The sequence below is a fragment of the Patagioenas fasciata genome, chromosome 19 (assembly GCF_037038585.1).
Source record: "Patagioenas fasciata isolate bPatFas1 chromosome 19, bPatFas1.hap1, whole genome shotgun sequence".
In the NCBI taxonomy this organism is placed as follows: Eukaryota; Metazoa; Chordata; class Aves; order Columbiformes; family Columbidae; genus Patagioenas; species Patagioenas fasciata.
This window is the reverse complement of record NC_092538.1, coordinates 2881610-2894370: the sequence shown is the minus strand read 5'-3', so window position 1 is coordinate 2894370 and position 12761 is coordinate 2881610. Positions and strand designations below refer to the sequence as shown.

The 12761-nt window shown below is 56.1% G+C and overlaps 1 pseudogene; it reads left to right on the top strand.

Moving 5' to 3' along the window:
- Positions 1-1085: 1085 nt before the first annotated feature.
- Positions 1086-7666, top strand: LOC139829424 (coiled-coil domain-containing protein 183-like; annotated as a pseudogene).
- Positions 7667-12761: the final 5095 nt, after the last annotated feature.

The window sequence follows — 12761 nt, the reverse complement described above, 5'->3', positions numbered from 1 at the left end:
GTGTCCGTTGCAACGATATCGGATCCTTTATCCCTCCTCTGTCGCTTCTGTAGCGATCAATCAGGAGTCACGCAGCCCGCAGCCCGCGTCCCGGTCACGGTCCAGCCGAGCCGTTCCAGCTGGGGCTCGCTCCCCGCAGCGACCGTCCCCCTGCCGTAAATTCTCCTTATGGGTCACGTCGGGGTCACCACTTGCGGGGGCGAAAACTCATGGACTCCACACAATTCAATATGAATTCAAGCGAAGCCATTTATTAGAGAAACAAGCCTCTTTATATATGCAGTTATTTCCTGATCACGCGTCCACGCTCCAGGCGTGCACGGGCCGATTGGATGTTGTCCGTGTTCACGAGCTGTCCACGGGCCCGAGTCTCACTGCTGATAGGCCTGTTGATTTACATCCCCCACCACGGCTGGCAGCTGCTGGGATGCTGCGGGAAGGGTGCTCCCTTGCTGTGGTCGCCGTTTGCTCTGCCCGCTCCGTGACGATTAAACAGAGCTCTGGTTTGTGCTCCTGACACGACCTTTGCCTTTGTGCCATTAACGCGGTGTGAATTGTGTAGAATCGAAGCAGGGAGAGCTGATGTCAACGGGAGGAGCTTTGACGTGTCGGGTGTGGAGAGTCTGCGGGACTGGATGCTCTTGGAAGCTGATTTCTGCGGCGGCCGATTTACGGGAGCTCGTGCAAGGCTGGGTTAAGTTTCTTTAGGAATATTTTCAAAGTATTTGCCACTATAGACTCTGAGTTTTGCTGAGGGCCACTGCAATGGAGATTCTTGAACACTTTCTCCTGCCCCCAGGCTAATCTTCCGCGGTGTTTAAATGCTGCCTAGGAAAGTTCAGTGGCATAATGATTCTATTTGCTGTGTGGCCACAGCCTCAGTGTGGAAATCTCTCCGTGGACAGATCGGTAAGATTCCTCGCGTGTACAATCCGTGCTTTTCAGACGCCCATCTCTTCATGCGTGCTTTGTGAAGCGCTGAGGATGGTAACGTTGATATTTAGCTTGTCCCTGGCAATTAGCGCTAACATTCAATTCATGAATGTGCGAGTGAGACGCTGAGGAAGAGCCTCCGATGATGTAATACTCGATTTCCTAATCCCGCCATTTGTTTTCTACATCCCAACACGCAGGGCACAAGAGGACGGCTGCAGGTCAAAGAGCTTCTGTTACAGAAACTTCATCTAAGCCAATTTACGCGCTTGATGCTAGGAAGGCAATTTCCTTATCAAGTCTGTTTTTTCTGCAAATGAAATGTTAAGTGTTTTCTCTGGTAGGGGGAGCTTCATTTGATCTATTAACACATCAATGTACATGCTTGCAGTTGTCATAGTTGTCCTTCAGCAGGAATGTATGGTAAGCATCCAAATAAAGATCAGTGTTGGCGGCTGGTTTGCGTGTGCGGGTTTGAAGAACTCCCTGCGCAAGCGTGTCCTGACCAATGAGGTGGAATTTGGGAAGGAGGATGTCCAGGGAGTGACAGACTCCTCCTGGCACTTGGAGCGAGCTGGCAGCTCCCGGGCGAGCGCTGCTGTGTTGTGTGTCCGTGTGCGCGTGTTTTGGCTGCAGTGGTCCCGTTTCTGGTGGGGTTCGGAGGGCTCTCCCGGCTGGGCTGGTTGCGGCTGCCGCAGCCGCGGTGCCGGGCAGCAGAGCTGGGCTGTGCTCGCTGTCCTGCCCGTGGCTTCCGCAGGGCGCTCAGGAATTGCTCCTGAATGAGTCCGCCGCGTGCAGCTCTGGAGAGGAAGGGGCTGTGAGCGGCCGCGTGGCCGTTGGAGCTGCCGCGGCAACGGTTCCGCAGGCAACGGACACCCGGTTCCACAGGCGGTGCCGGCGGCGGCTCCGGCAGGCGGTGGAGCGGCCATGGCTGCGGCGGGGCCGGGGGACCGGGACGCGACTGCCACCGTGCGGGGCCAGAAGACACGGCTGAGCCGGCGCGCCCAGGAGCTGCGCGCCGCCACCGCCGTGCAAGGTGCTGCCCCTTGGGCTTGGCGGGGACGGGCTGGGGCTCTCGCTCCCCGCGTTGTCCCGCACCAACGGCGCCTTCGTGTCCCCCAGAGCAAGGGAGTGAGTTTTTCACGCAGTCCTGCGAGAAAAAGCTTCATGGGAACAGGGAGCGGCTCCCCCGCCTGTGTGAGGCCGTGCAGGAGGATGCCCAGGCCCGGAAGGTAGCGGGAGGTCCCATCTGCCACGTCCCCCTGCCCGGTGCTGGCCCTGCAGAGCCACCTGCTCCGCCAGCCCTCTCCGGGAGCAGACAGCAGTAGGACGTGACCGTCCCCATGCTGACGGGGACGTTCTCTCTGCCCGCAGCACAAGCCCGTCCTGGCCCCCGAGGTCCTCAGGGCGCACAACTTGCCCCCCGATCTGGCCGGGCTGACGGTGGAGGTAACGGGCTCTGGTGGGCACGGGCTGGTGCGGGGGCTGGGGCTCAAGGGACGCTGGGAACAGGGTGCGCCGTGGAGGGACCCGGTGCCGGCACAAGGACAAGCCCACAGGGCTGGTGTGGTGAGACACGGGGTGTTCACCTGTGTCCCACGGGTCCCTTTCCACCGCAGGACGCATCCGTGCAAGGTCCTCCTTTAGCTCCCGGAGCAGATCCCTTGCCCCAGCAGAGCTCCTGGCCCTTCCAGCCTGCCTCTCCTGGGCTGTCTGACGCAGAGTCCCCCAGCCCTGAGGTGTTGATGTCACCTCTGCCTTACCCCACCCACCCCCCAGAGCAAAGCTCTCCCAGTCCCCATCCTTCCAAGGGAGTGACAATGTCCTGGAGCAACGTCCCAGCGTCCCCGGCTCTACGGTGGGGGGAGTTTCCCAGGCAGGACCCCCTTCTCCCGCGGGTGCCCAGCAAGCGCTGCCTCCAGCTTGGTGACCTCTGGCTTGCCCATCCAGGAGGCCCGGGAGAAGCTCCGGGCCACAATCTACAAACAGGCGAACACGCTCAACATGCTGGACTACCAGCTGAGGCAGCGCTGCCAGACCCGGGACAAGCTGCAGCAGCAGCTGCTGCGGCTGCAGGAGGAGGAGTCGGATGAGACTAAGAAGCAAAAGCGGGTACCCAGGACCCCTCTTCCTGGGGTGGCTGCACCCATGGGAGGCTTGAACCCAAGCCCTGCAGCCCCTGGGTAGGTGCTGGGTTCAGCAGGTGGTGTCAGCCCATGTGTCCCCCCCATCTCTGCCCCAGATGATTCGCCAGCTGGAGAAGGACCTTGACAAGAAGCGCGCCAAACTCCGCGCTGCAGAGAAAGTGGGCACCGTGTACGAGCGGGTGTATGATGCCCTGCAGAAGGTGAGCTCCTCCTCAGCGGGCCATCGTCCCACCCGCTCCCCCTGCAAAGGCAGCGAGGTGCCCCAGGGACTGTGCTGGAGGGACGTCCTCCTGGCTCAGCGAGGTCCTTCTGCTCCCCTCCATGAAGTGGTGAGAGCCTGGCCCGGGTTGCCCAGAGAGGTGGTGGAGGAACCATCCCTGGAGACATCCCAGGCCAGGCTGGACGGGGCTCTGAGCAACCTGAGCGGGTGAAGACGTCCCCGCTGATGGCAGGGGTGGCACTTGGGGAGCTGGGAAGGTCCCTTCAACCCCAGCTATTCTAGGATTCTGTGATTCCATCCATTGTCACAGTGTGGGGACCCCCAGGGCTCAGTGGGGTGACACGCTGTGGTTCCCTGTGTCCCAGGAGGTGAGCCAGCTGACTAGAGACGTGGAGCGCATGTGCAGGGAGTCCGAGCTGGACGACATGGAGCTGAAGGACATGGAGGCCAGGGCCGAAGAGGCCTGCAAAGCTGCTGAGAGAGCCCAGGTGAGATCAGCCAGGGCACCCTGGGGCCCACTGCCACCCTCCAGAGCCCACAGACAGCACCATGCACCCAGGCTGGTGGATCTTCCTGCAATGAAGAACAAAAGAGACTAAGCTGGGCTGGCCCACGGCACCTAGATCCTCTGGAGCTCCTCTCACGTCTCATTCTTGGGCCAGGATGCCCTGGGGCTGGGGACAACGTGCCCAAAGCAACAGCCATGGTGAAAGTAGCACTCTCCACCCTCCAGCCCTCCCTGCCCTCCATCCTGCTCGCTTTCCTACCCAGCCCATTTACACGGGGGGTCATTTATGACACTGGCCATCTCAGAAGCTCAGCTGGCTCACAGAGGTCCATCCTCAGAACAAGAAAGCCCTTGAGGTGCTGGAGCGAGTTGAGAGAAGGGAACAGAGCTGGTGAGGGGCTGGAGCACAAGTGTGATGGGAGCGGCTGAGGGACCTGGGGGGTTCAGCTGGAGAACAGGAGCTGAGGGGAGACCTTCTGATCTCTGAACTGCCTGAAAGGAGCTTGGAGCCAGGGGGGTCGGGCTCTGCTCCCCAGGAACAAGCGCCAGGAGCAGAGCAAACGGCCTCAAGTTGCATCAGGGGAGGGTGAGGTTGGATGTGGGGAACAATTTCTTCCCCAAAGGGCTGTGGGGCATTGGAACAGGCTGCCCAGGGCAGTGCTGGAGTCACCATCCCTGGAGGGTTGGACAGACGGACATGAGGTTCTCAGGACATGGGGCAGTGCCAGGGGTGGGTTGACGGTCGGACTCGATGATCTTGAGGGGCTTTTCCAAGCCAAATGATTCCATGATTCTGTGGTCCCAGCTTCTGCAGCCACTTCTCTCTTCTCTGATACCCTCCAGAAGGAGCTGGCCAAGAGGGAAGCCGAGTTCCTTGCGGAGCGCTCCCTGGACACCCAGAAGGTTCCCATGGAGAGGCTGTGGCTGAGGGAACTGAGCGAAAAGAAAGTGCCAGCGGTGAGCTGAGGGGAAAGCAGCAGCACCGAGCCCCATGGGTGGGGGTGGCAGGGCCAGCTCCCCAGGGTGCCAGCAGCTCGGGGGGTGACCATGAACGTCCTTACAGGCAGCCAAGTCCGAGCCCAGCACGGACGTCTCGACCCAGCAGGACCCAGTGGTGGGTGAGTGCTTGGCGGGGTGCAGTGGGGTGGGACACGGGGGCAGCTCCGGGCATCCCTCTCTGCCGCTTTTCTCCCGCCTCAGCCACCGAACTGGAGGCCGCCGAGTCCCAGAGAGACCGCGAGGCCAGGATAAGCGAGACGATGGAGGCGGCCAAGGCTGCAGTACAGTGCTCCCGCCTCTGGGTAACGGAACAAGCCATCTCCCCAAAAACCTGAGGCTGCTCGTAGCCACAGGGAGCCGAGACCTCTCAGCTCGCTTTGTTTTCTTGAGGGGTTCTCAGCTCTCATGTGGGCCTGGAGAGCCCAGAGCCCCTATGTGTGGGCAAGGATGGAGCTGTGTTTCTCCACGCCTTGAGCCTGCAGTGGTCCCTGGTGCAGAAACCTCCCTGAGGCCACGGGCCAGCTCCTGCACCCTGCATGAGCACTGTGGGCTGAGTTCTCGTGCTGTCCCTTGGTTAGAACGTCCCCAGCAAGCTCCTGGCACAGGACTCAACCTTGGAGGACCTGGAGAAGTACATCAAGGAGCAGGAAGAGCTGCAGGAGGAGCTGAAGAAAAAACTGAGGGATCTGGAGCTGAAGAAGGCTTTGCTCCTGTTTCAACAGGCCCCCAACAAAACCAGGTGCTGCTGGCCTCGGGACAGCCGTGTCATAGAATCACAGACTCGCTTTGGTTGAAAAAGACTCTCAAGATCACTGAGTCCAACCATCAACCCACCCCTGGCACTGCCCCATGTCCCTGAGAACCTCATGTCCGTCTGTCCAACCCTCCAGGGATGGTGACTCCAGCACTGCCCTGGGCAGCCTGTTCCAATGCCCCACAGCCCTTTGGGGAAGAAACTGTGCCCCAGATCCAAGCTCAACATCCCTTGGCGCAACTTGAGGCCATTTCTGTTTGTCCTATCACTTGTTAGGATTAGGGTGGCGAGAGCCTGGCCCATGTTGGCCAGAGAGGTGGTGGATGAACCATCCCTGGAGACATCCCAGGCCAGGCTGGACGGGGCTCTGAGCAACCTGAGCTGGTGAAGATGTCCCCGCTCATGGCAGGGGGGGGTGGGTTGCAACCTGAGCAGCTTTTGCAATGATTTGTGGTGTCTCTGCACCCCTGTGCAGTTGTATGCATGTGGCTGTGGTTGGCTGCAGGATGCTGGAGAAGGAGCTGAGGGCGAAACTGCAGGAGCAAGAGGCCCGGCGGGACCGGTCGCGAGCCCAGATGCTGAAGAACGAGGAGCTCCTCTTTCAGATTGAGAACAGAATCGACCACCTCCTCTTCCGTGTGCGTGACATCACCGTGCCCGGCCAGGTAACCCCCCAGCGCTGGGTGGTGCAGTGACACAGCGCGGTGACACTTGGCGCAGCCACCGTCACCCCAGGTGGCTCATTTTGCCCACCAAGGTTGTTCTCTCTGTCTCCAGGATGATTCTCTCCTGTCCCGGGGGCTGGAGGAGAAGCTCCAGTGCCTGGTCCAGAAGTGGCAGTACCTGGAGCAGCGGGTGGCCCACCTGCCCCCTGAGTACAAGATCCTGGACGAGAGCAGCAAGGTACGTGGGGTGTCCATCCCTGCTGGGGTCTTCGGGGACCCGCACCAGGAGGCTCCTCCTGATGGCCCGTCCCAAGTGAGGAGAATGGCGGTGGCCCCGTGGAGCAGCTCAGCTCCAGGTGGCACTGGGCACTGCAGGGCGTTGTTGCCAGGGGATCATCAAGGGCATCCCTTGGGTTGTAACACCCACCTCCCCTTCAACAATTAACCCAGGGTGTGTTTCACAGATTTTTGTGAAGGCCAGGGATTTTCTAGAGAAGAAAATGTCAAGCGATCCTCGGAACGTGATGGTTTCCTTCGAGGAGAGAGACAGCAGCGATGACGGTAGGAGAACACAGCGGGGACGCGTCCCACGGCGACTGTCCCTGCCCCTGCCTGTTGGGATTTCTGACCATCCTCGCCTGTCTCTCCTGTCCCAGCAGAGCCCAGCCCATGAGTTCTCTCCAGACCTTGGGGCTGTCTCCAAGGCTTTGAGCATGGGTGGTGCTTTTAGGTGGGGATGTGGGAGCATGAAGGTGGCCGGTGGGGTGGCGAGCGTTGGACCACAGAGGGAACAAGAAAAGATGCTATGGGGGAGGGAGGGAGAGCCTTGTCTTCAAAATCACCTGGTTGCAAAGAATAACCAGTGCTGGGGTCTGTCTGTGGCCTCTTCCTCTTGGATGCTCTTGGAGGAGCCACTGAGTTTTTGGAGCTTGCCACCTCTTTTGAATGAAGCTGGAGCGGCGTCCAGCACCGCGTGGCTCCAGACCTTTCTGGGAAGCCCCAGCAGCTGGGGATGGGCCACAGCAGCGGCACTGCCAGGCCCTGCAGGTCAGCCTGGGATGCTGGGCAGGAAGAGCCAGGGCTTGGCAGGAAAGCTCACTGGGATGCCACCAGCCCTCCAAAACGTGCTGGCTCTCCCTGGTGACACCGGCACAGCGGAGGTGGCCCTGCAGACCCTCCCCAGCCCATTTCTCTCTGTTCGCTCCTCCAGAATCCTCTGAATCCTCTGAAGAGAAGGAGGACGAAGATGGCGAGCACGTCCCCACTCGGGAAGACATCAAGAGGGAGGGGCAGCTGCTGATCCAAAGACACAAAAAAGCCATCGAAAAGTAGCAACCGCTCCACGAGAGCTTTGGATGCCCCCGCCCACCCCTTGTTCTTTGGATGCCCCCACTACCCCTGTGTTTTGGATGGCCCAGACCATCCACTTGACCCTGTATTCTCCCACCACCCCTTGTACCCTGTCTCCAACAGGTTTAATAAAGCAGATCTTTTTCGTTCCTCCCAAACCTGTGGTCAAGCTGCAATGGGGGGTCCTAGGTCACTTCTGTCACCCGGGACGCATGAGGGTCAAACCTTGAGGAGCACTCACCTGGGTTTGGAGGCAGCCCCATCGCCCTGGCCCTCACCCAGCTGTTCTCCTCGCAGAGCTGGGGATGGGCTGGGGTGGGGACGGCGTTCCTGGCCAGAGGAAAGCCGGGGGCAGCCTGGCTTTTCCCCACTTGATGCTGTGGAGCCAGCAACTTCCTGGGACCTCTGTCCCCCAGACGGCTCTGAGTGCACCAGTGGGCCGCTGTGTGTCCACAAACATCTGCCAAAGCCTCAGGTAACCAAGAAACCCACTTCTCAGCAGTGACATCACCGAATCCAAGAGCCAGAGTCTGTTGGTCAACAGCTGGGAATGTCCAGTTCCAGGTATTCTGACAGCCTGAAGGTCATAGAGAAGAAAATCATAGAATCCCAGAAACAGACTCACAGAACAGTTTGGGTTGAAGGGACCTTCAAAGCTCATCCAGTCCAACCTCTGCCCTGAGCAGGGACATCTTCACCCAGATCAGGTTGCAGCTGGTAGAAATGATGACCTTTCAGAGCGTGCTGGTGGTACTTTGTCCCTTGTGCCCTGCCCTGATGTGCAGAGGAGACAGAAGGGACACTGGGAAGCTTTGGGGAAGACCCTCCATATGCTGAGGTGGTGTGTCTCCTTCCTCTTCAGCCTCTATGGCCAGAAGCATTCCCTACCAGGACAGCAGAAGTTTAGGAGGTGACTAGAACATTGATACACGAAATAATATCAAGGTTTGGAGTTCCAGCTGTTATATCCTCAGATAGAGGGCCACATTTTATCTATGCGTATGTGAAGTCTTTTGCAGAGAACTTTGGAACCATAATAGGAAGGTCCGTTTCAAGACCTCCTGATATCCTTCACTGCTACCAATATTAAAGAACAGAATGGCTGGATTCACCATTCTAGAGTGAAGAAAGCCTGCAAAACACCATGAAGGGTAACCCGGGTGCAACCTGGAAAACTGTATTTTTCACAATCACCTTTTAGTCCTTCTGAGTGAGCAGCCTGGGTGGTGCTCACCGCATTGGGAAGAAGAGACCCAAAAGAACAAAACCAGTAGAATTTTTGGTAGATATGGGGGCAACACTAATGAAAACCTGGAAAGAAGAAACTCCAGCCCCACGATGGGAGGGGCCTTTTCTTGTTTTGTTAACTACAGAAACAGCTGTTCGGAGGGCACAGAAAGGATGGACACACGTCTCTCGAGTGAAAGGACCACTGATGGAAGAAAGAACCTGGAAAGCAACTCAAGAACCGGGGGAATTGAAACTGAACTTGACACGGGATCGGTGATGTAACTACTATTAGTATTAGGAATGTGAATGCCCAGTATAAATGAAAATGAGAATGGTTTAATAGTTAAATGTGTTGAACCGAGTTGTATATGTAATTCTCTTGTTATATTCAATGTTTAGGTTGTAAATGGAGTGTGGGATAAGCATATCCACAAAGGGAACTTACCAACAGGATTGTGTAATATATGTCTAAGAATACAAGATAAGGAAACCAGAGGTAGGTTGAGGATTTTTGTCGCCACTGGAAGAATAGAAAAAGAATAGTGAAGAATGGTGGGAGGTATTTACTGAAGAGGTGAATGGGAATTTAGAGAGTCCACCAGTGATGAGAAGAATAGAGCGTAGAAAGAGAAACCAAATTCCGTGTTGCTCCTGTTGTTCCTGGGAAGTGAAGGCCAAGAGGTGGGAAACGACAAAAGTCGCCATGCTAAAGGCAAAAATAGGAAAGGCGGGGACACTGCCCTTGCTGCCGAGAAGATGACGAACTCGGCTGCCGGCTGCAGCCTGGTCGGCCAGAGAGGCAGAGGGTGTGGAAACCTGGACCTGATCCTCTTGCCAGGAGTGGTGACTTATTGTTCCCAACTTAGCCTGGCCAATCCCTGTACCAAGTGCCACGAGCGTGTGAGAATAGGAAGACTAACCCAATATGTTCTAAATTATCACGCTCATATTAATTCTGGATGTTATGATAGAACAGAATTGGAGAAGTGTGAAATCCAAGGGCAGAAATTATGGGTAACAACTAACCCAGGGAAAGGTGGACTCGGTGTAGGCTTTGTCTCCTGCCCTAGGGGAGAACAGAATATCTGTTTTAGACAAGCTGGTGTGTGGGGCTATTCAGATGGAGGGGGAGTGCAAGATCAGTATAAGGAGGAGTTAATGAGGAGTGCCACTCAGGAATTCAAAAGAAGGCAAGAGAAAGAGAAATTGGTACAGAAAAGCAGTGATTGGGGTGAAGAAATAAGGCAAAAGACAAGGGATTACAATTACCAACAGGAGGGAAAAACATGTTTATAGATCTTATAGGAAGATAGGCCAGGAATTAAATGTCACCTCATGCTGGATATGTGGGGGGTCTCAAATGACTGAATACGTTGGACAAACCCCTTGTAAGCTGGTGTTGCGGGTAAATTCATCAAATACCTCTATTCCTCCCACTTGATGGCCAGGTCCACCTCATGGATATTGGTCTTGAATTTGTAGCCTGGTGGAAGAAAATGGGGTTCATGATAGTGTGTGCATTTCTGGGTTTACTGTTTGTGTCATGTATGGTCCCATGCTTTATGCGGTTAATACATTCAGTAGTCCAAGGCATGCAAATCTCAGGCATGCCTATAGATCCTGAAATGGCAACAAAAGGAACTAGGTATAAATTAATGATTTTAAAATATAACACCAAACTGGATCAAGCTGTCGCTAGGCAAGTGCCAGCGAACTTTGAAGCCAAAGCACTGGGAAGCTTTGGGGAAGACCCTCCATAGGCTGAGGTGGTGCGTCTCCTTCCTCTTCAGCCTCTAAAAGGTATTTGGTAAAGAGCAGAGTTGGAACTGGGGGTTCCCATCTTTTGCGATAAACTGTAAAAACTCATTAATCATTTTGGTTGGAAAAGACCCTCCAGATCATGGAGCCCAACCATAATCCACCCCTGGCACTGCCCCATATCTCTGAGAACCTCATCTCCGTCTGTCCAACCCTCCAGGGATGGTGACTCCAGCACTGCCCTGGGCAGCCTGTTCCAATGCCCTTTTGGGAAGAAATTGTTCCCTAATCCCATCTAAAGCCTCCCCTGGTGCCAGTTGTTTCAGGCTCTTGGTCTGGTCTTTGCACTGGGACTGTGGGGAACAGAGAAGCCACAAAACGTGTTGAAGACTTCTCTCTGGTAAAGCTGGACTCCATTTTCCATCTCAGTTTTTGGAGAATCTGCTCTGTGGCCTGTTTGCCAGATGCAAGGGAACACTGAGATGCTTTAGCTGTCTTGAAAGGAGGGAAGAGCAACGACACGCAGCAACATAGGAATTTCAGGTCTACTGAAACCATTAAGTTGTGAGCAGAAGATACAAAGGCCAATTGCTTTATCATGAGCATTCACTGAATGTGTTCAGACACAGCATCCCAACTCCTCACCACGTCTGCGAGGAGAAGACGTCACCGCACCAGCGAGCTCCTGCCCGGGAGACAACACCGGGTGCAATCGGACTGACTGCCGCTGTCTTAGCCTGGCCCGGGAGAGGCGGCCGTCAAAATGGATGTGACAAGCGGCGAAAAGGTACAAGAGCGAGTGGGAAGACACCAGAGGCAATGCCTGGGTTTCTAGAGTAAGAAAAAACAAAAGACAACCAACCAGGAAGGCAGCAGCAGAGTCCGGAGCATCCCTCTGCCAAAGTGAGCCCTGGGCCAGACAGGACAGTCCTGCCTGGGACAACCTGCCTGCACCAGGCAGGGGAGCTGCATGGGGCACAGTAGGGCACTGTCCCCACCCCATGGGGGCCATGGGGCAGTAGAGCCATGCAGAGGGTCCCCAAGATGGAGATCATAAAATCATCTAATTATTTTGGTTGGAAGAGACCCTCAAGATCATCGAGTCCAACCCAAACCTGGCACTAAGCCGTGTCCCTGAGAACCTCATCTCCGTGTTTGTCCAACCCCTCCAGGGATGGTGACTCCACCACTGCCTGGGGGAGCACACGTGTCTCCAAATGCTGGAAAAAGAAAGGTTGCACGGTGCTCTCTAATACAGGAATATTAATAATATAAAGGATAATGCAGGGGAGGGAAATGGCTGATGCCATTGGGGTTTCTTTAGGTGGCAAGTGGGGGGTGACACAGCCCAGGGAAGGAAAGGAGAGATTTCCTCTTCTGCCCTGAGAAACCCTTATTCCTTCCACAACAACCACTGCCAAAGGCTTGACAGGAGCTCCAGCGCAGTTGTCTGCAGCCGGTGCCGGCGAGAAACCTAAAATAGGACACGGGAGAATTTGCACGGGAGCGTTCACCACGCGGAAATATCTCTGCCCTGGGAGGGCTGAGATTGAGTGGGTTGGAGGTTCTTTTTGTTTTCAAAATCACATGAAATGAAATGCAATGCAACGAAGGGTAGGTGCAGGCTGGGACTGACACTGGAGCCTCAGCACTGGGTTTTATCCTTCACAGAGAAAGGGAACCAGGCTAACTCAGCCTGGGGGGGAGGCCAAAACAAGGGGCTCCTTTGGCTGTTCTGGCATGGGAGATGCAGGCAGGGCCACCAGTGTGGGGTCTGTCCTGGAGCTGCAAGGGTGGGATGCAGGACGAGGCAGCCAGAGCTGCTTCCACACAAGGAGGCACAAACATCTGCCATTTCCATGCTGGTTTTAGGAGGGTTAATATATGTGATGATGATTTTTGACCCACACATCGCCTGGGTTGGCATCGCCAGCCACAGGTTGGGTTTTAGCATCGTTCTAAAATGCTGGAGGGAGCAGGGTGGGACTGAGGCAGCACTGGTGACAGAGGGACAGAGCCCCTGGGGTCCATGTCTGTCTTGTGCTGGACAACCCAGAGCTGGACTCGGTTCTCTGGGGGGCCCCAGGAGAGCAGAGCAGAGGGGGAGCATCCCCTCCGTCCACCTGCTGGTGATGTGGCCCAGGAGACACTTGGCTTTCTGGGCTGCAAGTGCACATTGCCGGCTTATGTCCCTTTT